Source organism: Ranitomeya variabilis, chromosome 5 (assembly GCF_051348905.1).
Source record: "Ranitomeya variabilis isolate aRanVar5 chromosome 5, aRanVar5.hap1, whole genome shotgun sequence".
Classification (NCBI taxonomy): Eukaryota; Metazoa; Chordata; class Amphibia; order Anura; family Dendrobatidae; genus Ranitomeya; species Ranitomeya variabilis.
The window spans coordinates 394,323,240-394,349,235 of record NC_135236.1 but is presented as its reverse complement, the minus strand read 5'-3'; the positions used below and the strand labels follow the sequence as shown (position 1 = coordinate 394,349,235).

The 25,996-nt window shown below is 44.3% G+C and overlaps 1 long non-coding RNA gene across 1 annotated transcript in view; it reads left to right on the top strand.

The window, feature by feature from the left end:
- The window catches only part of LOC143773687 (uncharacterized), a 39,104-nt gene extending 19,242 nt beyond the window's left edge, over positions 1–19,862 (top strand). The window contains exons 2-3 of the long non-coding RNA XR_013215304.1: positions 19,330–19,460; positions 19,561–19,862. This is a non-coding gene — a long non-coding RNA (uncharacterized LOC143773687). The remainder of the gene's footprint in view (positions 1–19,329; positions 19,461–19,560) is intronic.
- The last annotated feature ends 6,134 nt before the right edge of the window (positions 19,863–25,996 follow it).

The window sequence follows — 25,996 nt, the reverse complement described above, 5'->3', positions numbered from 1 at the left end:
GATCGAGTCGGGTTTTGTGAAACCCGATTTTGTCCAGAGTCGAGTCGAGTGCAGTCGGCCGATTATCGCTAAAAGTCGGGGATCGACCGAAACACGAAACCCAATGCAAGTCAATGGGGAAGTATAGTCGGCAGTGAGTGGAGGCCAGGAAAACACCTACAGTGCCCATTTTAATGCCAAAAACATCCATTCTTGTTTCTGAAGCTTGTCAATCTTAATTAACTTTATAATAATAGTTGGGCATAGGGAATTGGGGGTCATTTGGCAAAAGTTGTGGGGGGAGTAGGGCCGGCTCAAGTTTTTCGTGGGCCCAGGAAATGCGGACTACGTCATGGCGGTGTTGCAGGGAAAGGTAAGTATTTCAACGTTGCAAGTGCTGTGATCCTGAGCAAGCAGAGGGGGCCCACTCGTTCGCATTGGCACTGGCACAGGGCCCCTCAAAGTACAGCGATGTGTGTTTGCATGGCGGGGGCGCCTCCCACCAGCAGCGACACTTTTGCGTACTCTGATGGGCCCTGTGCCAGTGACGTCGCCAACGAGTATGCCCCCCCACCTGATGAAGGAACCTGCACTTTCATCTGCACCTTCCTCTCTGTCCCTGTGTAAGGTGGTATAACATGCGGGAAGGGGAACCTTACTTTCAGCAGGGTCAGATTCTGGCTGTGTAGAGTATAAGGGGAATGTAGTGGTCTAGGTCAATGTACCAGCAGACTCATCTAGCAGTGGCTGGGCAATGGGCAGGATGAGGAGGAAACAGATATAGGGCCAAAGAATAAAAGTAGGCTAAATGCAGTTCAAAATTGGTAACAGGACAGGACTAAACAGGCGGCATTGCTTTGTTCAGTGGAGTAGCAAACCCAAGAGCAGCAGACACTGTTTCAAGGGCATAACCACACTAGTAGGCCAAATGCAGTTTAATATCTGATAGTATAGGGCGAAAGCCAGAATGTGGAAGCTCAGCTTTGTTCAGTTGAGGACAACACCAGGCAGGGGCAGACATTCACCTTTAGTAGGCCGGAACAGCCAATTGCATTTTTAAAAATGGTAATTTGGAACTGAAGGTTGAAGCTCAGCTTTATTCAGTTGAGGACAACACCAGGCAGGGGCAGACATTCACCTTTAGTAGGCCGGAACAGCCAATTGCATTTTTAAAAATGGTAATTTGGAACAGAAGGTTGAAGCTCAGCTTTATTCAGTTGCAGCTTCTTGGCAATAATATAAAGAAGACGCGACAGGACAACACTCGGTGGATGCCATATCTGTGTTTTCAATGGAAAAAAACCTTTCAGTTAACTACTTGCAGGAGAGAGTTTTTGTAGCTGGTGGCCAATTTTTGTACTGTACCAGTTTTTTGTTGTATGTGTTTTTGTTTTTAATGTTAAAATGTCTGCATTTGATATCTCTCCAGTATTTTCTTTTTTATAAGCAAAATACTGCAGTTTTACATCGGTTACATGGATACACAGGCAGCTTGGTGGTGAGTGGAGGAGTATTTAAAGTAGGGACCGCAGACAGGCTATCAAAGGCCTAAAATAACAAACAATAGGCTTATGGCAGTTTTACAGCGGTTACATGGATACACGGGCAGGCAGCTTGGTGGTCAGTGGAGGAGTATTTAAAGTAGGGACCGCAGACAGGCTATCAAAGGCCTAAAATAACAAACAATAGGCTTATGGCAGTTTTACAGCGGTTACATGGATACACGGGCAGGCAGCTTGGTGGTCAGTGGAGGAGTATTTAAAGTAGGGACCGCAGACAGGCTATCAAAGGCCTAAAATAACAAACAATAGGCTCATGGCAGCTTTACAGCGGTTACATGGATACACGGGCAGGCAGCTGGTGATGAGTGGAGGAGTAGTGCAAGGAGTGTCTGTCCCAGTACTCCCAAAATATAAATAGATGTTAATGTCTCGCAAAACAACCAAAACAAAAAAAAAAGGTGGCATACTTAGGTACAGGGGTGGGCTCATCTACTGAGTTTCTGACATAGTAATTTGGCAGTAACTATTTAATGGTGCCAATATAGGACACAGACACAGACTACTTTAAGTTGCATCATAGATGTCTACAAATTTGTATTGTCAGTGCCAGACATTGAATGATGTCAGCGAATAGACTAAAGATTGGTGGAGCTGTGCGACATAATTTTGCACGTGGTAGAGCACATTTTGAGCTGGGGTAGGGGGGAACTCTCTTGAGGCCGGCGGGACCGCCCCAGGGCCCCTCATGTTACAACGGTGTGTCTGACGTTGGGTGCGCACCGCCACCGCCAGAGACACTACATTGTACTATGAGGGACCCAGTAGCAATGCCGTCAACCAAAAGCGAGCACACCCACCTCTTCAGACAAACAGCAGTCTCACGGGTGCTTGTGCCAAGTCGCGATACCACGGCCCCGTGTGGGGAGTTTTGCCATTTAGGGAGGTGTAAACATGTCGTATGCTGTACAATCAGCTGCAGCAAATTAGACATTAGAAAAGTAATTCACAGGCAAGAGCTTTTCATAGGAAAGCTAGGTGTCGGCCGGGCAAGGTGGGGCAAAAGATTTCGAAATCCAGTTGTGGTTCATTTTAATGAATGTTAGATCGTCAACATTTTGGGTAGCCAGACGAGTCCTTTTTTCGGTTAATATTGAACCTGCAGCACTGAATACTCTTTCTGATAGGACACTTGCTGCCGGGCAAGCAAGCTCCTGCAATGCATATTCTGCCAATTCTGGCCAGGTGTCTAATTTGGAGGCCCAGTAATCAAATGGGAATGACGGTTGAGGGAGAACATCGATAAGGGATGAAAAATAGTTAGTAACCATACTGGACAAATGTTGTCTCCTGTCACTTTCAATTGATGCAGCAGTACCTGTCCTGTCTGCGGTCATAGCAAAATCACTCCACAACCTGGTCAGAAAACCCCTCTGTCCAACGCCACTTCTGATGTGTGCACCCCTAACACTCCTAGTCTGCTGCTCCCTGGAGCTCGTGTGAGAACGATCATGTGCGCTGTGTGCTGGGAATGCCTGAAGCAAACGGTCAACAAGAATTGATTGTTTGGTTGCTAATATTAGTTCCAAGTTCTCATGTGGCATAATATTTTGCAATTTGCCTTTATAGCGTGGATCAAGGAGGCAGGCCAACCAGTAATCGTCATCGTTCATCATTTTCGTAATGCGTGTGTCCCTTTTTAGGATACGTAAGGCATAATCCGCCATGTGGGCCAAAGTTCCAGTTGTCAAATCTCCGGTTGTGATTGGTTGAGGGGCAGTTGCAGGCAAATCTACGTCACTTGTGTCCCTCAAAAAACCAGAACCCGGCCGTGACACGCAACCAATTTCCTGTGCCCCCGGGAAAGGTTCGGCATTAAAAATATACTCATCCCCATCATCCTCCTCGTCCTCCACCTCCTCTTCGCCCGCTACCTCGTCCTGTACACTGCCCTGACCAGACAATGGCTGACTGTCATCAAGGCTTTCCTCTTCCTCTGGTGCAGACGCCTGCTCCTTTATGTGCGTCAAACTTTGCATCAGCAGACGCATTAGGGGGATGCTCATGCTTATTACGGCGTTGTCTGCACTAACCAGCCGTGTGCATTCCTCAAAACACTGAAGGACTTGACACATGTCTTGTATCTTAGACCACTGCACACCTGACAACTCCATGTCTGCCATCCTACTGCCTGCCCGTGTATCCTCCCACAAATAAATAACAGCACGCCTCTGTTCGCACAGTCTCTGAAGCATGTGCAGTGTTGAGTTCCACCTTGTTGCAACGTCTATGATTAGGCGATGCTGGGGAAGGTTCAAAGACCGCTGATAGGTCTGCATACGGCTGGCGTGTACAGGCGAACGTCGGATATGTGAGCAAAGTGCACGCACTTTGAGGAGCAGGTCGGAGAACCCAGGATAAGTTTTCAATAAGCACTGCACCACCAGGTTTAAGGTGTGAGCCAGGCAAGGAATGTGTTTCAGTTGGGAAAGGGAGATGGCAGCCATGAAATTCCTTCCGTTATCACTCACTACCTTGCCTGCCTCAAGATCTACTGTGCCCAGCCACGACTGCGTTTCTTGTTGCAAGAACTCGGACAGAACTTCCGCGGTGTGTCTGTTGTCGCCCAAACACTTCATAGCCAATACAGCCTGCTGACGCTTGGCAGTAGCTGGCCCATAATGGGACAACTGGTGTGCAACAGTGTCATCTGCCGATGGAGTGGTTGGCAGACTGCGTTCTGTGGAAGAGCTGTAGCTTCTGCAGGAGGAGGAGGAGGAGGAGGGGGTGCGAACGCCTACAGCCAACTGTTTCCTAGACCGTGGGCTAGGCACAACTGTCCCTAAATTGATGTCGCCTGTGGACCCTGCATCCACCACATTCACCCAGTGTGCCGTGATGGACACATAACGTCCCTGGCCATGCCTACTGGTCCATGCATCTGTAGTCAGGTGCACCTTTGTACTCACAGATTGCCTGAGTGCATGGACGATGCGCTGTTTAACATGCTGGTGCAGGGCTGGGATGGCTTTTCTGGAAAAAAAGTGTCGACTGGGTAGCTCGTATCGTGGTTCAGCGTACTCCATCAGGGCTTTGAAAGCTTCGCTTTCAACTAACCGGTAGGGCATCATCTCTAACGAGATTAGTCTAGCTATGTGGGCGTTAAAACCCTGTGTACGCGGATGCGAGGATAAGTACTTCCTTTTTCTAACCAGAGTCTCATGTAGGGTGAGCTGGACTGGAGAGCTGGAGATCGTGGAACTTTCGGGTGTGCCGGTGTACATGGCAGACTGAGAGACGGTTGGAGACGGTATTGTTTCCGCCGGTGCCCTAGATGCAATATTTCCTCCTACAAAACTGGTGGTTCCCTGACCCTGACTGCTTTTGGCTGGCAAAGAAACCTGCACAGATACTGCCGGTGGTGCGGAAAATGGTGGCCTTACAGTGACGGAAGGGATGTTGCGTTGCTGACTAGCTTCATTGGCCGACGGAGCTAAAACCTTAAGGGACGTTTGGTAGTTAGTCCAGGCTTGAAAATGCATGGTGGTTAAGTGTCTATGCATGCAACTAGTATTTAGACTTTTCAGATTCTGACCTCTGCTTAAGCTAGTTGAACATTTTTGACAGATGACTTTGCGCTGATCAGTTGGATGTTGTTTAAAAAAATGCCAGACTGCACTCTTCCTAGACTCGGATCCCTTTTCAGGGATTGCAGACTGAGCTTTAACCGGATGGCCACGCTGTCCTCCAACAGGTTTTGGCTTTGACACGCGTTTTGGGCCAGATACGGGCCCGGCAGATGGAACCTGTTGCGATGTTGATGCCTGCTGCGGCCCCTCCTCCACCTCCGCTTCTGAACTACTGCCGCCTGCACCCTGTTCCCCCAATGGCTGCCAATCGGGGTCAATAACTGGGTCATCTATTACCTCCTCTTCGAGCTCGTGTGCAACTTCGTCTGTGTCACTGTCGGTCAGTGGTATAGCGTTCGTGGCGGGGCAACATAGTCTCATCAGGGTCTGATTGTGGATCTGTACCCTGAGAGGGCAATGTGGTGGTCTGAGTCAAAGGAGCAGCATAGTACTCTGGCTGTGGCTGTGCATCAGTGCACTCCATGTCAGAATATACTTGTAATGGGCATGGCCTGTTAAATGTTTCACTTTCTAAGCCAGGGACGGTATGTGTAAAGAGCTCCATGGAGTGACCCGTTGTGTCGCCTGCTGCATCCTTCTCTCTTGTTGTAGTTTTTGCTGAGGAGGACAAGGAAGCGACTTGTCCCTGACCGTGAACATCCACAAGCGACGCGCTGCTTTTACATTTACCAGTTTCGGAAGAGGAGGCAAAAGAGCTAGAGGCTGAGTCTGCAATGTAAGCCAAAACTTGCTGTTGCTGCTCCGCCTTTAAAAGCGGTTTTCCTACTCCCAGAAAAGAGGGCGTTCGAGGCCTTGTGTAGCCTGACGACGGAACTGGCTCCACAGCTCCAGACTTAGGTGGAATATTTTTATCCCCACGACCACCTGATGCTCCACTACCACTACCATCATTACCAGCTGACAATGAATGCCCACGACGACCTCTTGCACCAGACTTCCTCATTGTTTTAAAATCTTAACCAAAGTAACTTTATTTGTTGCTGTCAAACAACTTACACGGTGAGCTATAACTTCAGTATGATTTCAATATCCCTTAACAGGTTGGTGAGACCACAAGGAAAATCAGGCACAATGTTACACACTCTGTTTTCTGTGGCACAAAATCACAGAGATGACACACACGCAGGACTGTCACTCAAGCACTAATGTCAATATTAATCTCCCACCTAATTTATTTATTTTTTTTTTTCAGGGAAACTTTAGAAACCAAATAATATTAAAAAAACCAAAAAAATAAATAGCCTTTCTATGGCCCACTGAATGAGAGAGAGGTGGCACACCCAGGAGTCAAGACTGGCACACAAGCTGAAAGGGCAATATTACTCTCCCACTGTTTTTTTTATGTTTTTTTTTTTTTCAGGGAGACTTTAGAAACCAAATAATATTAAAAAAACCAAAAAAATAAATAGGCTTTCTATGGCCCACTGAATGAGAGAGAGGTGGCACACCCAGGAGTCAAGACTGGCACACAAGCTGAAAGGGCAATATTACTCTCCCACTGTTTTTTTATGTTTTTTTTTTTTTTCAGGTAGACTTTAGAAACCAAATAATAAGAAAAAAAAAAAAATAAATAAATAGGCTTTCTATAGCCCACTGAATGAGAGATAGCACACAAGCCCTGACTGAGGCCAATATTTTTCTACCACTGATTGATGTAGTGTTTTTGTGTTGAGGTAGAATTTAGAACACAAATCACGGAAAAAATAAGTAGGCTTTCTATGGCCCACTCAGTGAGAGATGGCACACACAGGGATGGCACTGTAGCAGAAATGCCAATCTTAATCTCCCACAAAAAAAAAAAAACAGGGACTGTCCTACAATTACTATCTCCCTGCAGTAATCTCAGCCAGGTATGGCAGGCAGCAATAGGAGTGGACTGATGCACAAATTAAATAAAAAGTGTGGACAAACAAAAAAGATAGCTGTGCAGAAAGGAACAAGAGGATATGTGCTTTGAAAAAAGCAGTTGGTTTCCACAGTGGCGTACACACAGCAATACAGCTATCACGGAGCCTTCTAGGGCAGCCCAATGAGCTACAGCGCTGAGGAAAAAAAAAAAAAAATAGCTTCCACTGTTCCTGCACACCGAAGGTGGTGTTGGACAGTGGAAATCGCTACAGCACAAGCGGTTTGGTGGTTAGTGGACCCTGCCTAACGCTCTCCCTGCTTCTGACGAAGCGGCAGCAACCTCTCCCTAAGCTCAGATCAGCAGCAGTAAGATGGCGGTCGGCGGGAACGCCCCTTTATAGCCCCTGTGACGCCGCAGACAGCAAGCCAATCACTGCAATGCCCTTCTCTAAGATGGTGGGGACCAGGATCTATGTCATCACGCTGCCCACACTCTGCGTTCACCTTCATTGGCTGAGAAATGGCGCTTTTCGCGTCATTGAAACGCGACTTTGGCGCGAAAGTCGCGTACCGCATGGCCGACAAGCACAGGGGTCGGATCGGGTTTCATGAGACGCCGACTTAGCCAAAAGTCGGCGACTTTTGAAAATGATCGACCCGTTTCGCTCAACCCTAAATGAGACACATCTGCCTGTTAATAGAAAATGCCGAAAGGTTGATTCTTATCAAAATGAACAAGGTCTGGATTGGCAAAGACTTCTCAACCCCACCAGATAACAGCGGAACATAAAGCCAATTGAATTGTAGGATCATCAGGTAACCCTCACTCCAAAATCTTTATAGGGTTATCATGCGGCCCTCACTCTGAATTTTTACAGGATCATCATGCGGCCTTAACTCAAAATTGTTAGAGGGTTATTATGCGTCATGCTCTGTAAAAATTAGAGGGTAATCATGCAGCACATGTTCAAAATTTTGGTCTTCCAAGGTGTATTGCAGTGCCTCTTTCTAACTTTTGGCAGCCCTTGCACTTAGTGCATAGGTTTATGAGTCTAGAAGTCCCACTACCTAACATTTTTAACAGAATGTGTATGAGGCCCTCCTTTATGCCTGACACAGGGTGTATCAGAGTACCTTTTCCTTCTAATTTTTGGTAGTTCTTGCATTGTCCGCATAGGTTTTGCAAGTTTCAGAGTCCCTCATTCATAAATTTAACAGTATGTGTTTGACCATAATAGTAGAAGAACAGCACTCCATCCAGGTGTAGTAATTCAAAGTGAAATTTTTTTTTCTGCCATGGTAAAGCAAGGTTTCGACCATATAGGTCTTTTTCAAGCATAAAAAAGACCTATATGGTTGAAACGTTGTTTTACCATGGCAGAATAAACTTTTCACTTTGAATTACTACACCTAGATGGAGCACTGTTCTTCTACTATTTTGGTTGCTGGATTATCCAGGAAGGTTCCCTGGACTTGGAACGGGCGCCCCAACTAGTGAGTGCTGTCAGCTTTTTCTTTTCTATGTGTTTGACCACGTCACACACACCACATGCCCAGATAATGTACCGTAGTAAAATTTTTAAATTACATTTACCGGTGACTACCTGTGGGTGTACTTTCAGTTTCCCCTCTACTACTATGTCATCTACCGTAGTCATAGTGGAAATACGGTGAGAGATGACCCCGCTATTAAGGGGTGGAAGGGGCTTTTTTTTCTTTTCCTCTTTTTAATTTTGCTTTAAATATGAGTTATTACACAGGGAGCAATGTTTACTAACATTTTTCTACTGTAAAATCCATTTTATCTTTGGTTTTGCATGTTTCATTGTCAGTCTGTAAAAGTTGCCTAATACTCCAACAACATTGTTCCCAGCAGCGACCTGGGAGTCAAAGATGCATCCAGGCGCCTTCCCATGCTGAGCCCATTCCATTCAAGTGCTGTCTCCATCATAATTTCATTGATTTTTTTTTTTTTTTTTTTGTTGTTCCTGCCCCCCACAGCCCTTGGGGTCTTCCTGAAAAATGCTTGAGTTTCCCATTGAGTTTCATTATACTCGTTATTCGAGTGGAGCCCGTCCGACCTGCTCGATTCGAGTTCTGAGCACTCGATAATTTTAGTGCTCGATCATCACTACTGGTATATTATCCAACAAAATGTTGATGTGAATACTTTTTCTGCCCAATGATGACAAAAGTATTCTCAGAGTGATACCTTTATTGGCTAACCGGAAAATAATATACAGTATGTTTGCAAGCTTTCAAGAGCACAGAGGCTCCTTCAGGCAGGGTTACAAATAAATTAAGTATTATTATTATTATTTTATATAGCACCATTGATTCCATGGTGCTGTACATGAGAAGAGGTTACGTCAAAATACAAATATCACTTACAGTAAACAAAACTAACAATGACAGACTGGTACAGAGGGAAGAGGACCCTGCCCTTGCGGGCTTACATTCTACAGGATTAAGGAGACAGTAGGTAGAGGGTTGCTGTAGCTCCAATGGTGTTGAGGTGGCCGTGTGGTCATTACAGGTTGTAAGCTTCTTTGAAGAGGTGGGTTTTCAGGTTTCTTTTGAAGGATCCAAAAGTAGTGGATAACCGGATGTGCTGGGGCACTGAATTCCAGAGGATGGGTGATATTCTGGAGAAGTCTTGGAGGTGATTGTGTGAGGAGTGAATAAGCATGGAGAGGAGGAGGTCTTGGGAGGACCGGAGATTATGTGAGGGAAGATATTGAGAGATTAGTGTGGAAATATATGGAGGGGAGAGGTTATGGATGGCTTTGTAGGTCAGTGTTAGTAATTTAAAGGGATCCTGTCACCCCCCCCCCCCTGGCGTTTGAAACTAAAAGAGCCACCTTGTGCAGCAGTAATGCTGCATTCTGACAAGGTGGCTCTTTTAGTTATTGGTGCTGTAACTGCAGAAATAATCCATTTTGTAATTTGTCCCAAATACCTTTCTTCAGTCATGGAGGCAGGCCTTCCCCCCCCCCCCGCTGCAGACGCCACACAGCCGTCACTCAAGTCCTCTTGGTGCCAAGCGCCGCCTCCTCATCGCTGTTTTGAAATGAGCCAGCGCCTGCGCTCTTTTCTCCTGCCTTGGGCAGGTGCAGTAAGCGCTGCCCGTCCTCTGTTCTCATATGCAGTCTAGCTAACTGCGCCTGTGCGGCCACCCTGCCTGTCAATCCCAGCCCCGCAGTGAGAATAAATCAGAAGACACATCGGGGATTCACAGGCAGGGCAGGCGCAGTCAGCTAGACTGCATATGAGGACAGGACAGGCAGCGCTCACTGCGCCTGCCCAAGGCAGGAGAAAAGAGCGCAGGTGCCGGCTCACTTCAAAACCGCGATGAGGAGGCGGCACCCGGCGCCAAGAGGATTTGAGTGACGGCTGTGTGGCATCCGCAGCAGGGGGGGAAAGGCCTGCCTCCTTGACTGAAGAAAGGTATTTGGGACAAATTACAAAACGGACTATTTCTGCAGTTACAGCACCAATAACTAAAAGCCACCTTGTCAGAATGCAGCATTACTGCTGCACAAGGTGGCTCTTTTAGTTTCAAACGCCTGGGGGGGTGACAGGTTCCCTTTAAACTGGATACGCTGGGAAATTGGGAGCCAGTGAAGGGATTTACAAAGAGGGGAAGCAGGAGTGTAGCGAGAAGAGAGATTAATTAGTCAGGCAGAAGAGATAAGGATGGACTGGAGGGGTGCGAGAGTGTTAGAAGGTAGGCCACAGGAGTATGTTGCAGTAGTCGAGGCGGGAGATGATTAGGGCATGCACGAGCATTTTGGTAGAGTGGGTTGAGGAAAGGACGGATTCTGGAAATATTTTTGAGCTGGAGGCGACAGGAAGTGGCGAGAGCTTGGATGTGCGGTTTGAAGGACAGGGCAGAGTCAAGAGTTACTCCGAGGCAGCGGATTTTGGGAACAGGGGAAAGTGTGATTTCATTTATTTTGATAGATAGATCAGGTAGGGAAGATATGCGTGATGGAGGAAAGATACGGAGTTCAGATTTGTCCACATTGAGCTTGAGGAAGCTAGAGGAGAAGGAGGATATGGCTGATAGACACTCTGGGATTCTGGAGAGCAGAGAGGTGACATCTGGGCCCGAGAGGTAGATCTGAGTGTCATCGGCATATAGATGGTACTGGAAGCCATAGGACCTTATGAGTTGTCCCAGGCCGAGTGTATAGATTGAGAAGAGTAAAGGTCCTAGGACAGAGCCTTGGGGACTCCAACAGAGAGGGGGCGAGATGAAGAGGTAGTATGGGAGTAGGAAACGCTAAATGTGTGGTTGGCAAGGTATGAGGAGATCCAAGATAGGGCAAGGTCTTTGACCCCAAAGGAAGAGAGGATCTGTAGTAGGAGGCAGTGGTCAACTGTCTCGAAGGCAGAGGACAGGTCTAGGAGGAGGAGTATAGAGAATTCTGTTAGCAAATAATAAGAAAAAGGCACAACATTTTAGGGATACTATAGCAGGACATTTGTTCATGAGGTGAGAGGGGTGAAGCCTCCTAAAGTTAAGCCAAGGAAATCAAACTTGGCATTTTCGTACAAATGGAGAGGCAGTGGAAATGATGTTCTTAGTTATCTGGAGTCTGGTTTAGGTGTGAATTGTATCCATGCCGTGAGTCACAAATCCAGGAGTTAAATTGAGTCCTAGTGTCAAAGAATTGAACATTTTTATCAGTTTGAATTCCGAAATTTTTCTTTCTCTGTCATCCTTAAAATGACCTTTTAGTAATTAAGACTTTTAAGTCTGTCATACAATGTCCAGTTCCAGAGAAATGTTTTCCCATAGGCGTGTCCATATAATTCCTGATTGTGTGTCTGTGTAGATTCATCCTTGTTTGTAGTTTTTGCATGGTTTCCTCAATATAGATACCTCCAGGGCACATTGAACATTGTATCATGTACACCAGCAAAATGTTGTAAGTCTTTCACACCGCATTTGTAGCAAATGTTGTATACATGGGGAAAGCTTTGTGCACATAGTCAGGGGCAGATATAGGATAACCAGTGCCCCGGAGAGTTTAGTGTGCATGGCCCCCCCAGCATATGATGTATCACGTGACAAGTCACATGATATTTTTGGATGTTCATGTGACAGGTCACGTGATGAACACGTAGATGCTCTGGTGCACACCTGTAGATGCCAAAAATTTTCTTTTACATACCCTCTAGTGTTCTGTTTAGTGTTGTATCGTGTAATAAGGGACAGGGCTATACACAGCAAGAACAGATGCTAAGGAAGACAAGGTTTTTTTTTGTTTTGTTTTTTTTTCTTATGTATAGTGCTGAGCATAACAAGGGAAGACTAGGCTAGAGTATACTAGTTAACGGTGCTTTACATAATAAGTGAGGTTTTTTGCAAACAAAAGTATTACTCCAATCATCACCCTGCAAATAAAGCAATTCATTATAGTTAACCTGTCTTTGGTGGTTTTATCTGATCCTTGTGGGCTTTTATATTCTAAAGGTACCGTTACACTAAACGACTTACCAAGGATCACGACCAGCGATACGACCTGGCCGTGATCATTGGTAAGTCGTTGTGTGGTCGCTGGGGAGCTGTCACACAGACAGCTCTCTCCAGCGACCAACGATCAGGGGAACGACTTCGGCATAGTTGAAACTGTCTTCAACGATGCCGAAGTCCCCCTGCAGCACCTGGGTAACCGGGGTAAACATCGGGTTACTAAGTGCAGGGCCGCGCTTAGTAACCCGATATTTACCCTGGTTACCATTGTAAAAGTTAAAAAAAAAAAAACACTACATACTCACATTCTGATGTCTGTCTCATCCCCCGCCGTCAGCTTCCCGCACTGACACTGTCAGCGCCGGCCGTAAAGCAGAGCACAGCGGTGACGTCACCGCTGTGCTCTTCTTTACGGCCGGCACTGACAGTCAGTGCGGGAAGCTGACGGCAGGGGACGTGACAGACATCGGAATGTGAGTATGTAGTGTGTTTTTTGTTTTTTTTTAACTTTTACAATGGTAACCAGGGTAAATATCAGGTTACTAAGCGCGGCCCTGCGCTTAGTAACCCGATATTTACCCTGGTTACAAGTGAACACATCGCTGGATCGGCGTCACACACGCCGATCCAGCGATGACAGCGGGTGATCAGCGACCAAAAAAAGGTCCTGATCATTCCCTATGACCAACGATCTCCCAGCAGGGGCCTGATCGTTGATCGCTGTCACACATAACGAGATCGTTAGCGGGATCGTTGCTACGTCACAAAAAAGCGTGACGTTGCAACGATATCGTTAACGAAATCGTTATGTGTGAAGGTACTTTAAGGGTTTATGGCTCATCGTTTGATGTTTGTCTGGTATCTGTTTCATCTTATCTTTAAAGCTGGCTACTGGAGGGGCAAGGTGAAACCAGAGTTACTACATTGTGTAAATCATTATATAAGGCCAGAGAAACATGACTTGAGCAGGTGAGCAGATGTAGTTAGTTAATCTTTATATGTATTTAATCTTTATATGTACCTAACCTTTGTATGTTAAAACATACAAAAGTGTATGCAATCATACTATTGTTTTAATTTTGTACTTTGAAATAAAATTGCGTTATATCGCAAGTAGTAGCCTTCTTTAAAGCCATACCCAAATCTTAGTGTTAAAAACTTGGCAAAACACTCACCCATCCAATTCATTATAACTTACTGTGCTCTGACCCCCTCCCCAATTCATTATAACATACCATGCTCAAATCCATATCCCACCCAATTCAATAACATACTGTGCTCTCACCCATCCCCCACCCAATTCAGTATAACATACTGTGCTCTCATCCATCCCCCACCCCAATTAATTCACTTAAAAAAAATAAATAAAACTAACACACTCCTCCTGGTGATCTCCTGCACCTCTGCTTCCTTCCTCTTCTTGCCTGCACATACATAGTAAGCGATGCAGCCGTGCGATTCATCGCTCAGGCTGAGTCATAGAGAAAACAATGGGCTGCAGCTGCGCTTGATCTCTCTATCACAAGCAGCAGAGCAATAGGAGCGCTCCCTGCTGGCGATAAGAGCCGCCAAAAGTGGAGGAAAAAAATATAATGAGGGAAATCTGGCCATTGGCCCCATTTGAGCCTTGGGCCTGGGCAGTAGCCCACATTGCCCTAATTATAATCTGCCTATGCATATAGTTAAAGGATTTCTAGTCCCCTCTTTACTTGACGTAAGGCAATATATATTTTTTTTAAATGGGAGTCTAGATGTGTCCAAGGTTTCGGTCTGAAAATCCTCGCAACAGAAAATTTGGACGAACAGTAAAAAAAAGCCCTAAATGACCAAGTCTTGTAATGCAGAGGATTTAGACTTGGGAAATTAAAAATGTTCTCTAATTCCATTGTATAAGGAGAGCCTCATTTCTAGTAGACAAAACTTTTTGAACATTCAATATTGCAATTGCACTTTTTGTTTAGAGTTTGATGTTTTTCTCCTGTTTTTGTACCTAATTCGTGTTTTATTTTGTGCTTTTTTGAAAGTCTGTTTTACCTGTTCAACTGTTTTATTTATGTTCATCATTGTGGGAGGGAGTTGGGGTGTCCAGTTGTTTTTGGCTGATTTATCAATTACAACTTTTTAAAAAGTAAAAAAAAAATGGCAGCAATGTATACAAATATTCTAGTCACCTCCCCTCTGGAGTGATTTTATGGCATGTAAACGTTTGGGTACTCCTGGTCAAAATTAGTGTTATTGTGAACTGTTAAACAAGTTGAAAATGAAATGATCTCTAAAATACATGAAGTTTTATAGTAGGCATATACAGCTCTGGCAAAAATTAAGAGATCACTTCAAAATTTTTAGTTTTAGAACAAAAGTCAAAATGAGTAAAACAAAATACCAAGACTGAGAGAGGCTACAGCCTCGCTCCCAAAATAAATGCATAAATGCAAGAATGTGCATCAGCTGGTGAAATACTCCTAAAGATACATAGCAACACAAGGAAAGTGAAGTACAAATACCACCAAAAGGATAATGAAATCCAAAAAGTCATTTATTAAACCAAAATTACATACACCTAAAACAAGCCAAATGTTTTGGCACCAACAGAGGGGAATAAATGTGGAGACATGCTGATACAGCAGGGGAGAAACCAGGAACAATAAGTAGCCAGGAGAGAGTTCGATCGATTAATAACTTTATACATACTTAGTAATGAAAATATACAAACAATAAAGAGTACAATAAAAGCTGGAGATAAGTCAATTATAAAAATAAAAGGGCAGAAGCCAGCGCTGCTTATGGTCAGAACGCAATATAAAAAGTGCACATGCACATATTAGTTTCTAACTGTATATCAAAATGAGACATTTAGCAAACAATTGATCAATTCTTTGAGCCGCCCCGGCATTCTCATAATGGGGCAGTCTTACTCTACGATTTTTATATTCCCTGTGCCATTATGGCCTCCTAAATATGTTGGAAGCAAGACCACATTAATCCCACTTTACGTTTTTTATATTCGCTGTGCCATTAAGGCCTCCTAAATGTATTAAAAGCAGGACCATATTGAATGCAAACTGTACCTGTAGCGTTTCAGAATCACTCCCATGGCACCAGAAAGGGTACGCGCGGATAAAGGTCGACCAGGTCCAAACATAGACATTTCAGATCTGACCTCCACACTGCCTGACCAGCACCACAGATAAAGAGTGAGACAGGCCCAGACACAGGTGCACAAATCAAACAGAGCCTGGGGCAGGGCAGGGCTGCTGTATGTGTGTACAGCAGCCTAGATCAATCTTAATGAAAACAGAAAGAATGGCGTGTTTAACCCAGCGTGCACGGCAACAGTGGTGGTCAGCCACAAACCAATATCCAAATAAAAGGGGAGAAACCAGCACTGCTTATGGACAGAACGCAATACAAGTCAACTATACCCCATATAAGGACCACCAAACTAAAAGAGCACCCCAAAGTTAATTACTGCTCACCCATTGTAGCTGGCATTGACCACGTGTCTCCCTGCTGGCCCCTTGACACATGTTTCGTGTAGATGCTTCTTCAAGAAGGGGAAAGTCTTGTGCCGTAAACCAGGGGTTTAAATAGATGAACCCCTAAATGCCAGTACATGTGGCGCACACATCCCAGAAATCATACATTGGAAGAGGGTCCTTTCCCCGTGACCATCAGAGCGATGTGCGCATGCAGGCAAAAAGTTCACCCAGTGATGTCAGTAAACGTCAGTAGACATGTGCACATCGCATCATGTGATGGCTGCATACAAAGACAAGTGGTGCAGAAATCAAGGCGCCTTGGAGCACTGCGGTGGCCATCTTTAAGAAGACCAAGGCAGCAGCCATAACACGATGGACCAAGGGAGAGAAACTCGGTAATATTTAGAATTAAGGCACTAATACTATGCAGGCATATGTGTGAATGACACTAGGTGGGCAAAGTGAATATTACCAGGAAAGGAAATATAAATCCAATGAATACAAGTTTAATTATGGATAATAATCAAAAAAGTGCAATAGTGTCAAAGCGCAATATTGAAAGTGACAAAGTGCAAAGTAAGAAAGAACAATAAAACAAGAAAATGTGAGTACATTACAATTGCATATATATAACTGCAATATAAAAATATCTCTCTTGGTTATCCCAGCAAAGTCATGTCACAAGGAAAAGAAAAGGCGTATCTGGAAGGCATGCACCTATCCACGAAACATGAACCAGCATAGTATGGCTAAAAATAAAAACTGAGAAACAACACAAAAATTAAAAGCATAAAAATAAGGTGGAAAGAACTCCAACACATCCATAATAAGTGCATGTAAGAGAATCAGGACAACTGCCACACAGCAGACGAGAACAGGGGGAACAGGTCTAAGACTGCACAAAGACAAATCAGGGGCAGAGTCACAAGAAGGGAACAAAAGTAAATTTGTCATTTAGTCCCCTCAGGGTCATGGTGTCAAGGGTGACAATCCATCTTGCACTCGTGTTGTGCTAAAATTTGATTTAGATTGCCACCCCTAACACCACCATGAATCCTATCAATACCCCCCCCTCACCTTCAAGCTGCCGAGATCAGATCCATGAAGAAGCCTCAGATGTCTCGGTAATGTTTTCAGTGATATGTCTTCCTCGTCCCTGGCGGCCAAGATATACCACACGTGTTCGCGCTGTTCTCACCTTTAACTCCCAAGATGTGAGACCCACATAAATAAAGGAGCATGGGCAAGTCGCATAGTAAATTACATGTGTGATGTTACATGAGATGTAATCGCGAATCTTAAACTCCCTGCTCCCATCTGAGGATTTGAAGGTCCCACATCTAAGGATATTGGGACACCGACACAAGAACCACAGGGGAAACAACCAACTTTTGGACTCCCAAGATTGAAAACGGTCTGGGGTTTTGCCACATAGTGGCTTCTGACAAGATGATCACTCAGATTTTTCCCCCTTCGCTGTGTCAAATATGGACGCGGGGATAAATGTGCCGCCAGGACACCATCAGTATATAAGACAGACCAATGTTTAGAGAGGATATCACGGATCCCATCCCAATTTCACTGGATTCCTCTCCACGGTATCTCTTGGGAACAAGTAAATCTTCCCTTCTCATGAATCTAGCCCATCTATATCCCTCCTTGATGCACCGACGACTATACCCCCTTTCTGTAAAATGGTCGGCAAGGATGACGGGATGTCGCTTGAAACGGGCTGCTGTTGAGCAGACCCGCCTATTTCTTAAAAAAGAAGGAATAGGCAGGTCTCCAGCCTTGCTGAAGCATCCCCAGATCATCATCGATCCTCCACCAAATTTCACAGTGGGTGCAAGACACTGTGGCTTGTATGCCTTTCTAGGTCTGTCTAACCATTAGATGACCAGGTGTTGATGTGGGGATGCTTCAGCAAGACTGGAATTGGGCAGGTTAATCTTTGCGAAGGATGTATGACTCAAGCCACATACAAGGTTATCCTGGAAAAACAGTTTATTCCTTCTGCTCAGGCAATGTTCCCCAACTCTGAGGACTGTTTTCTTTTTTTTTTTTTTCCAGCTGGACAATGCGCCATACCACACAGCTAGGTCAATCAAGGTGTGGATGAGAGATCACCACATCAAATCCCTGTCATGGCCAGCCCAATCTCCAGACCTGAAGCACATTGAAAACCTCTGGAATGTAATCAAGTCATGAAACAAAGGACTGCTTACATTTTTGTACCAGGAGTGGCATAAGGTCACCCAAAAGCAGTGTGAAAGACTGGTGGAAAGCATGCCGAGACGCATGAAAGCTGTGATTAAAAATCATGGTTATTCCACAAAATATTGATTTCTGAACTCTTCCCGAGTTAAAACATTAGTATTGTTTCTAAATGATTATGAACTTTTTTTTTTTTTGCATTATTTCAGGTCTGCAAGCAACGCATTTTTTGCTATTTTAATCATTTCACATTTTCAGAAAATAAATACAAAATGTATTGCTTGGAACTTCGGAGACATGTCAGTAGTTTATAGCATAAAAGAACAATTTACATTTTACTCTAAAATCTTAATATATACTTACCTTGTAATGTCTTCACATCCTGTTCCATCCAGATGTGTCCGGATCCCAGAATTACAAGCGGCAGAAGTTCATCGACCGCCATATTGGGACACCCAAGTGATGGGTGTCTTAATATGGAAACTGCTGGTGGTACCAGCCTCTTGCACAGCTTTCATCCTAAACACATTAAAAAGTCAATTTTTACTCTTCGCCACGACAGCACCCTACTGGAGAGAGGGATCCACCCCATAGGAACAGGAAACCTACAGAAAATAAAAGGGCGGTCCGCCTCTCCTCCTCAGTTTAGGTTTCCTGTTCCTACGGAATGGGAGGATTCTCCTATAAAGAACACGTACCTGAACTAATGCATGCCGCCTGCGCAGTATTTCTGGGAACGGCAGGGGCTGCAGTTCAGAAGCAGCGTCGGGGGAGTTTCTGTTTGATGGCTCCATCCTCGTCTGATGGATGGCTGAGGTGATGACCGGGGCCGTGGAAGGCTACTCGGTATCACTAAATAACATGCGGCGTGGAGCGGTGACAGAACGAGCCCTGGCTGACAGGAAGTCTGATAAGGTGAGGGCAGCGTTCCAGAATGCGGTCTGGTGCAGAATCTCGGGCCGCGCATGCACCAACAGCCGCAGATGCTCCTGCCCCGGAAGTAGAGGTTAAACTTCTGGGGCACTCAGGCCGAGGTCAGCGGTGGGGGAAGCATCAACTCGCGCATGCGCAGTACCACAAAAACGACCCAGAACTGCTAACAGACTATTTTTTTTTAAATGGTGCTCTATAAAAAGCAGACAAGCGCTGCTTCTGACGCTGCAACATGTCATCCCCAGGGACTATGGACCCTCCAACAGACTCCGCAGCTTCCCCCAAGGACTGCTCCAGCAGGGGATCCACAGATGCCGGTCACAGAAGCGACGTAGCGGTCTCCAGATCCAGGACTGGACCTCGGCCTCCTGATCCGGTACCCTTAAGCTTCACTGGGTGAGTGTTAAAAAAACTCTACCTATAAAGCTGACACCCTCCTTTTTTCTCTTTCTCTCGCTATGTCTCCCTCTCTTCAGGCCAAAAAGAGACACAAGTCTAAACCTAAACAATGCGCCTTCTGTAGCCAACCTCTCCCAGATTCTTACCCTAAAAAGCTTTGCAAAGACTGCATGACTGAGACCACACAGGGAGCAGCAGTATCAATCATGGGCATACATACCATAATTAGGGAGAAATTACAAGCTATGACCCATGCCAAATCACAAAAAAGCAAAAGTAAATAAACAATATCCTCATCAGTCTGATAATGAACAAGAAATAGTTTCAGACTCTTCACTGACATCGTCATCATCCTCCTCAGAAATTGAGGGACGATCATCTTTTCCCCTAGGTGGTGTGGACAATTTGGTAAAATCGGTAAGACACTATGGGGTGCGAGGAAACAAAAGATGCTCAAACCACGCAGGATATTATGTTTGCGGGTTTGGCTGAGAGAAAAAGGAAAGCCTTTCCAGTAATCCCGGCAGTCAAGGCTTTAATAAAAAGAGAATGGGAGAAGCAGGATCAGAGAAGCTTTGTACCCTCGGCGTCAAAAAGAAAATACCCGTTTAGTGACGAGAAGTTGCTGACATGGACTAAAGTCCCCAAGGTGGATGCAGCCATCGCCTCTACCTCTAGGCAGTCTACATTACTGGTAGAAGATGCTGGCCTACTTTCTGACCCTTTTGACCGTAAAGCAGAGTCATCTTTAAAAAGGTCTTGGAAGGCAACTACAGGCATATTCAAACCAGCAGTAGCCAGTACATGCACCGCTAGGTCAATGCTCATATGGATTGATCAACTAGACCAAAAAATTGAGAAAAAAGCCGCAATTCCCTTAATTAGAGGGGCAGCAGCCTTTATGGCTGATGCATCAGCAGATTCTCTTCACCTGGCAGCAAGGTCCGCTGGTCTGGTAAATAACACCAAAAGAGCAAAAGACAGGAAGAAAGCTTTTCCTGATTCTTCTATTCCTTTCTATAGGAGGGCCTTTAAGAGAAGGCCATTTGGAAAAAGAAGGCAAACAGAGGCCAACAAGATGGGCCACAAAGGAAGAAAAACAGAGAGGTACTATGTTTAGAAGGCCCAACCTCCAACAAGAAAACAAATATTGAAACGCCTATTACCCCGGTAAGGGGCAGATTACAATTTTTTTTTTCTCCCAGTGGGAAGAAATAACAACTAGATCCTGAATATAATCAGAGAAGGAATTAAATTACAATTCATTCTGGTTCCCCAAGACTCATTTATTATAACATCCCTCAGCTCACCAATACAACAAAAGGCCCTGGAGGTGGAAATTCAAACCCTATTAACTAAAAGGGTCTTGGTTAAGGTTCCGGAAGGGCAAGAAGGTAGAGGATTCTATTCTCCCTTGTTTCTAATTCCTAAACCCGATTGTTCATTCCAAACAATCATAAACCTAAAAAGACTTAATTCGTTCATTCAAAATCATAATTTTAAAATTGAGTCAATCAGATCCACCATAAAACTCCTTTTTCCAAATAGCATGATGGGGGTCATTGATTTTAAAGATGCTTATTACCATCTCCCTATCCATGACAGATACCAAAGATACTTCAGGGTAGAGGTGACATTCAAAGGCGAGATTCATCATTTCCAACATGCAGCCATGCCCTTCGGCCTCTCCAAAGCGCCAAGAATCTTCACCAAGGTGATTTTGGAGGTGATGGCTCACTTTCGTCAAAAGGAGACCTTAATTGTACCCTACCTGGATGACTTTTTAGTCATCGGAAATTCAGCTATCCAGTGTGCCGACCGCTTAGCTCACGCACTTTCATCTTTACAGGGTCTGGGCTGGATCATCAATATCAAGAAATCCAGACTTATTCCACATCCCCTCCAGACGTTTTTAGGGTTCCATCTAGACTCCACAAGCCAAAAGTGTCTTCTCCCTCAGGTAAAGATATCACTCATCATACACAAAGTAACAGTGGCGATGGATAATCCACGCATGTCCTTGAGGAAAGCAGTGTTACTTTTAGGATCTCTTACCTCCTGTATCCCAGCAGTTCAATGGGTACAATACCATACCCGGACATTGCAACACCAGATTCTCCGAGAGGAAAGACGAGTACTCAGTCATTTTGAAACAAAAATAACCTTATCTCAGGAAGTCTTGACTTCTTTAATGTGGTGGCTAGATTGTAACCATTTGACGAGTGGTGTTCCATGGGTAATAACACCAACCCATACTGTAACCACCGATGCCAGTCCCCACGGATGGGGCGCCCATATGCGAAATAAATTTTGCTAAGGGTTGTGGGATACAGAGGAAACTCAGTATTCATCTAATCTTTTTGAAATTCGCTTAATAAACAACAATGCACACATTAATACATAACCAATATAACGCATATAAGCTTCTCGTAAAATAGGAAGACAGCAAGTCTACACAGTAAAATATTCACACAAATCTCAATTCCTCAAGTCCATAACAATTGGGAATTAATTAAGAGACCGATTATACAAAATGTATGTTTTTTGGTTATACATAACACAGAATGATACCATACAACCAACACATCTAACTTAAAACTACAACTACTACCCCGCTGCCAAGAACAAATTCCCATAGTGTTAATAACTTTATTATAGTATAAAGTGTGAGTCAATGCTATCTTTACCACAGTTAAAAAAACAAAACAAAATCAGACCACTATCTACGTGTTGATATGGTAAGATGTGATAAAGTCCACGTGTCCCAAATCTTATTAAATTTCCCCAAGCATCCCCTATTCTGATAGTGTCCGCTCATAGGGTATAATTGAATTTACCAGCTCAATCCAAGCTCTAAGGGATGGACACAAACTACTCATCCAACATAAGGCTAACGTTTTCCTAGCCAAGAAAAGTGTCTCCCGCAAGAAAATCGTAACGTGGTGTCCCCATATCTATTCCTCCAGTACACCAAACAAGCATACTAATGGATCAAGGGGAACAGAAGTATGTATAAGGGAGGTCAACAACGAGGTTTCCTCATTCCAAAAGGATAGAATAACTGGACATTCCCACACCATATGTATAAAGTCTGCGTCCATCACATGGCATCTTAAACATTCTGAAGATTGATATCGTCCCATTCTGAATAACCGTAGCGGGGTTAGGTATGATTGGTGTATTATGTATAATTGGATCATTTTGTTATTTGCTGAAGGAGATACCTTGGTTGGAGATTCAAGAATCTCCTCCCAATTTTCATCCTGAAAATTAGGGATAAGGTGACTCCATTTTCCCCTGTCAATAAAGCAGAATCGATACCCACGGACAACATGTATGAGTACAGAGTAGAGATAAGACCCTGAGGACCCTGTGATTTAAAGATCCCAATTAAGGGGAAAGTCGATATTATTTGAGATGTACTAGTATTACGTAAATGTGATTGAATTGCTGATCTGAGCTGTAAGTAACGAAAAAATTGGGACCTTGGGATTTGGTTTTTAATTTGTATTCGTTCAAAAGACATTAAAACATTGTGGTTATATAAATCTCTGTCTGAGGATACATTATGTGAGATCCAAAATTAAGTGGAGAGGTGGTTTAATAGCACCGGGAAGTAACTGTCATTCCATAGTGGCATTTCAGCTATAATGCCCTCAAAACAGATGACTTTTTAATTTGTCTCCAGACTGATCGTGCCAGATGAAGTAAAGGCAATAATCCAGGGGTATTAGGTTTATCTGTTTCCAAAAACCCTAACAGACAATCGATCCTTGCAGCATGGGCTAAATGGTTCTCCGAGTTTGGAAGGTAATTATCAGGCATCCACCTACTCAAAGCTTTGATTTGTCCGGCCAAATAATATAAAAAGAAATCCGGTAATGTCGCTCCTCCCATTAGTTTAGACCTACAGTATGTAAAGTAAACAACTTGAGTTTAGGTCTGGCCTTCCCCCATATAAAAGACGAGATTACGTTTGAAAAGAGAGATTTAGCAATCAATACTGCACTATGCTGAAGGAAGTAACTGAGCTTCAGGAGCAAAATAATTTTAATCAGATTTATACGTCCGGAGACGGATAACGGTAATTTACTCCAGATGGTGAATTTAAGTTTGGCAAGATCCAACAACAGAGAATATTAAATTGTAAATAGAGTTCACTATATTTTGGTATATTTATTCCCAAGTACTAAAAATTAGCTGCAATGGGAAGTGGGGATAATGTATTAAGGTGGTCCGTTGGACCATAAGAAAGAGGCATTAAGGTGGACTTATCCCAATTTATATATAATCCCGAATATTTACTAAATTTGTCTATGATGGCAATTACCGTGTTTCCCCGAAAGTAAGACAGTGTCCTACATTCTTTTACCACTCAAAAGTCCCACTATGTTTTACTTTCGGGGTATGTCTTATATTGGAAAATTGCGCCGTACATTGCGATTGCGCCGTAAGTAGTGTTGAGCGATACCTTCCGATACTCAAAGGTATCGGTATCGGATGGTATTGGCTGATATCCAAAAAGTATCGAATATCGCCGATACCGATACCCGATACCAATGCAAGTCAATGGGACGCAAGTATCGGAAGGTATCCTGGATGGTTCCCAGGGTCTGAAGGAGAGGAAACTCTCCTTCAGGCCCTGGGATCCATATTAATGTGTAAAATAAAGAATTAAAATAAAAAATATGGATATACTCACCCCTCCGGCGGCCCCTGGACCTCCCTCTTGTTGCCTTTCCACAACACAGGTTATGAGGAAGCTGCAGATTCTAGTGGAGAGCCTGAAGGACCTGTGATGATGCCAAGAAGAGGGAGGGCTCTGAGCTGCCATGTGACGCTCCAGCCCGCCCACTTCTTACATCATCACAGGTCCTGTGTGTGCACAACACTCGGCGTCCGGGCATGGCAGGCAGGTATGCAGCGATCTCCTGGCCCCTGCTGCTGCCTCCTCCTCCCCCGGACACACAAATCTCCCCAGCAGGAATCAGCAGCTGAGGAAGCCATGTGTGTCCCTGCTTAAGTGCAGCATTCATTTGCTGCTCCCGGCTCAGCTGATTGGTGGGCGGGGAGCCGCTAATGAATATTCACTGCACTTAATCATCGGGACCACGTGGTTTCCCAGCTCTGATTCTAGGCAGCGGAAAAATACGGTAATGCAGCAAAAGGTACCGGTACTATGGCTTATATTTTTCCAATGTACAGTTTACTATGTCTTACTTTCGGGGTGCGTCTTACATTAGCCGACCCCGCTAAAACCCCCACTACGTCTTACTATTGGGGGTGTCTTACTATCGGGGAAACACTGTACCTGTGGTAATGTTTCTTCTATTTTATCCATAAATATTACCATATCTTCAGCATATAAGCATAGTATCCAGATGGTCAGCTATTTTAATACCCTCAATAGAAGGAGTAGATCTTATACGTATCACTAGTGCCTCGATCGCAAGAGCAAACCAGGCCGGAGAGAGGGGACATCCCTGACGTGTTCCCCTCGCCAAAGAAAACGTCCCCGATACAGAGTTATTTATGATTATTTGAGCCTTTGGTTTCATATATATTGCGCAAATCCAGTTTTGGAATTTAGGGCCAAATTTATATTTTTGTAGACATGCTGACAAAAAAGACAATTTAAGAAAATCAAAAGTCTTAGCTGCGTCTAACAAGGCCAGGGCCTATTTATTATTCGGCACCAGGGAACTATATTGAACCACCGATTGAACTCTCCTGATATTATTGGAAGTACTCTTTCCAGGCATAAAGCTGGTGTGGTCCGGGTGTATAATTTCCAATATTACCGAATTTAGTCTAGTGGCCAATATTTTAGTGAAACTTTTATTTACTAATGATATGGGGCGATATGATCCACACTTAAGGGGGTCCTTCCCTTCTTAAGTATTATATTTTCCTCATAAAAGGAATTTGGTAAAGAACCATTCTCCCAGACCCCCTGAAATACCTTCAGAAGAAGTGGTGCTAGAATGTCCCGATATTACCTATATACTTCTATAGAAAGTCCGTCTGGTCCGGGGGCCTTCCCAGAGGCCATATCCATCATAGCTCTATCTATCTCCTCTATAGTGAAGTCAGCGTCTAGAAAGGCTTGTTCAATGAGACTTAACATAGGAAACTTTATGTCCAACAAATAGTCAAAACATTCTAAGGTGTTAAAACCAGCCTTGGAACTACAGGGGTTGGACAAAATAATGGAAACACCTAACGTTTTGGCATCATAATCTTCGAACATGTGATAAATATGCAAACCGTGACATATGGCAATGTTTTGTAGTTGATGATTTGTGATATGTGTATGTAAATTAACTGTTTGTTTTGCATAATTGTAAGAACATTGATGGGAACCTGATACCAATGGCAGACCTCTCGGATTTTCAAAGAGGCCAAATTGTTGGTGCTCGTATGGCAGGAGCTAGTGTGACAGAGTGCCCAAATGCTTGGTGTGTCAAGAGGTACTGTCTCCAAAGTAATGACTGTGTTTGAAAGAGAAGGAAA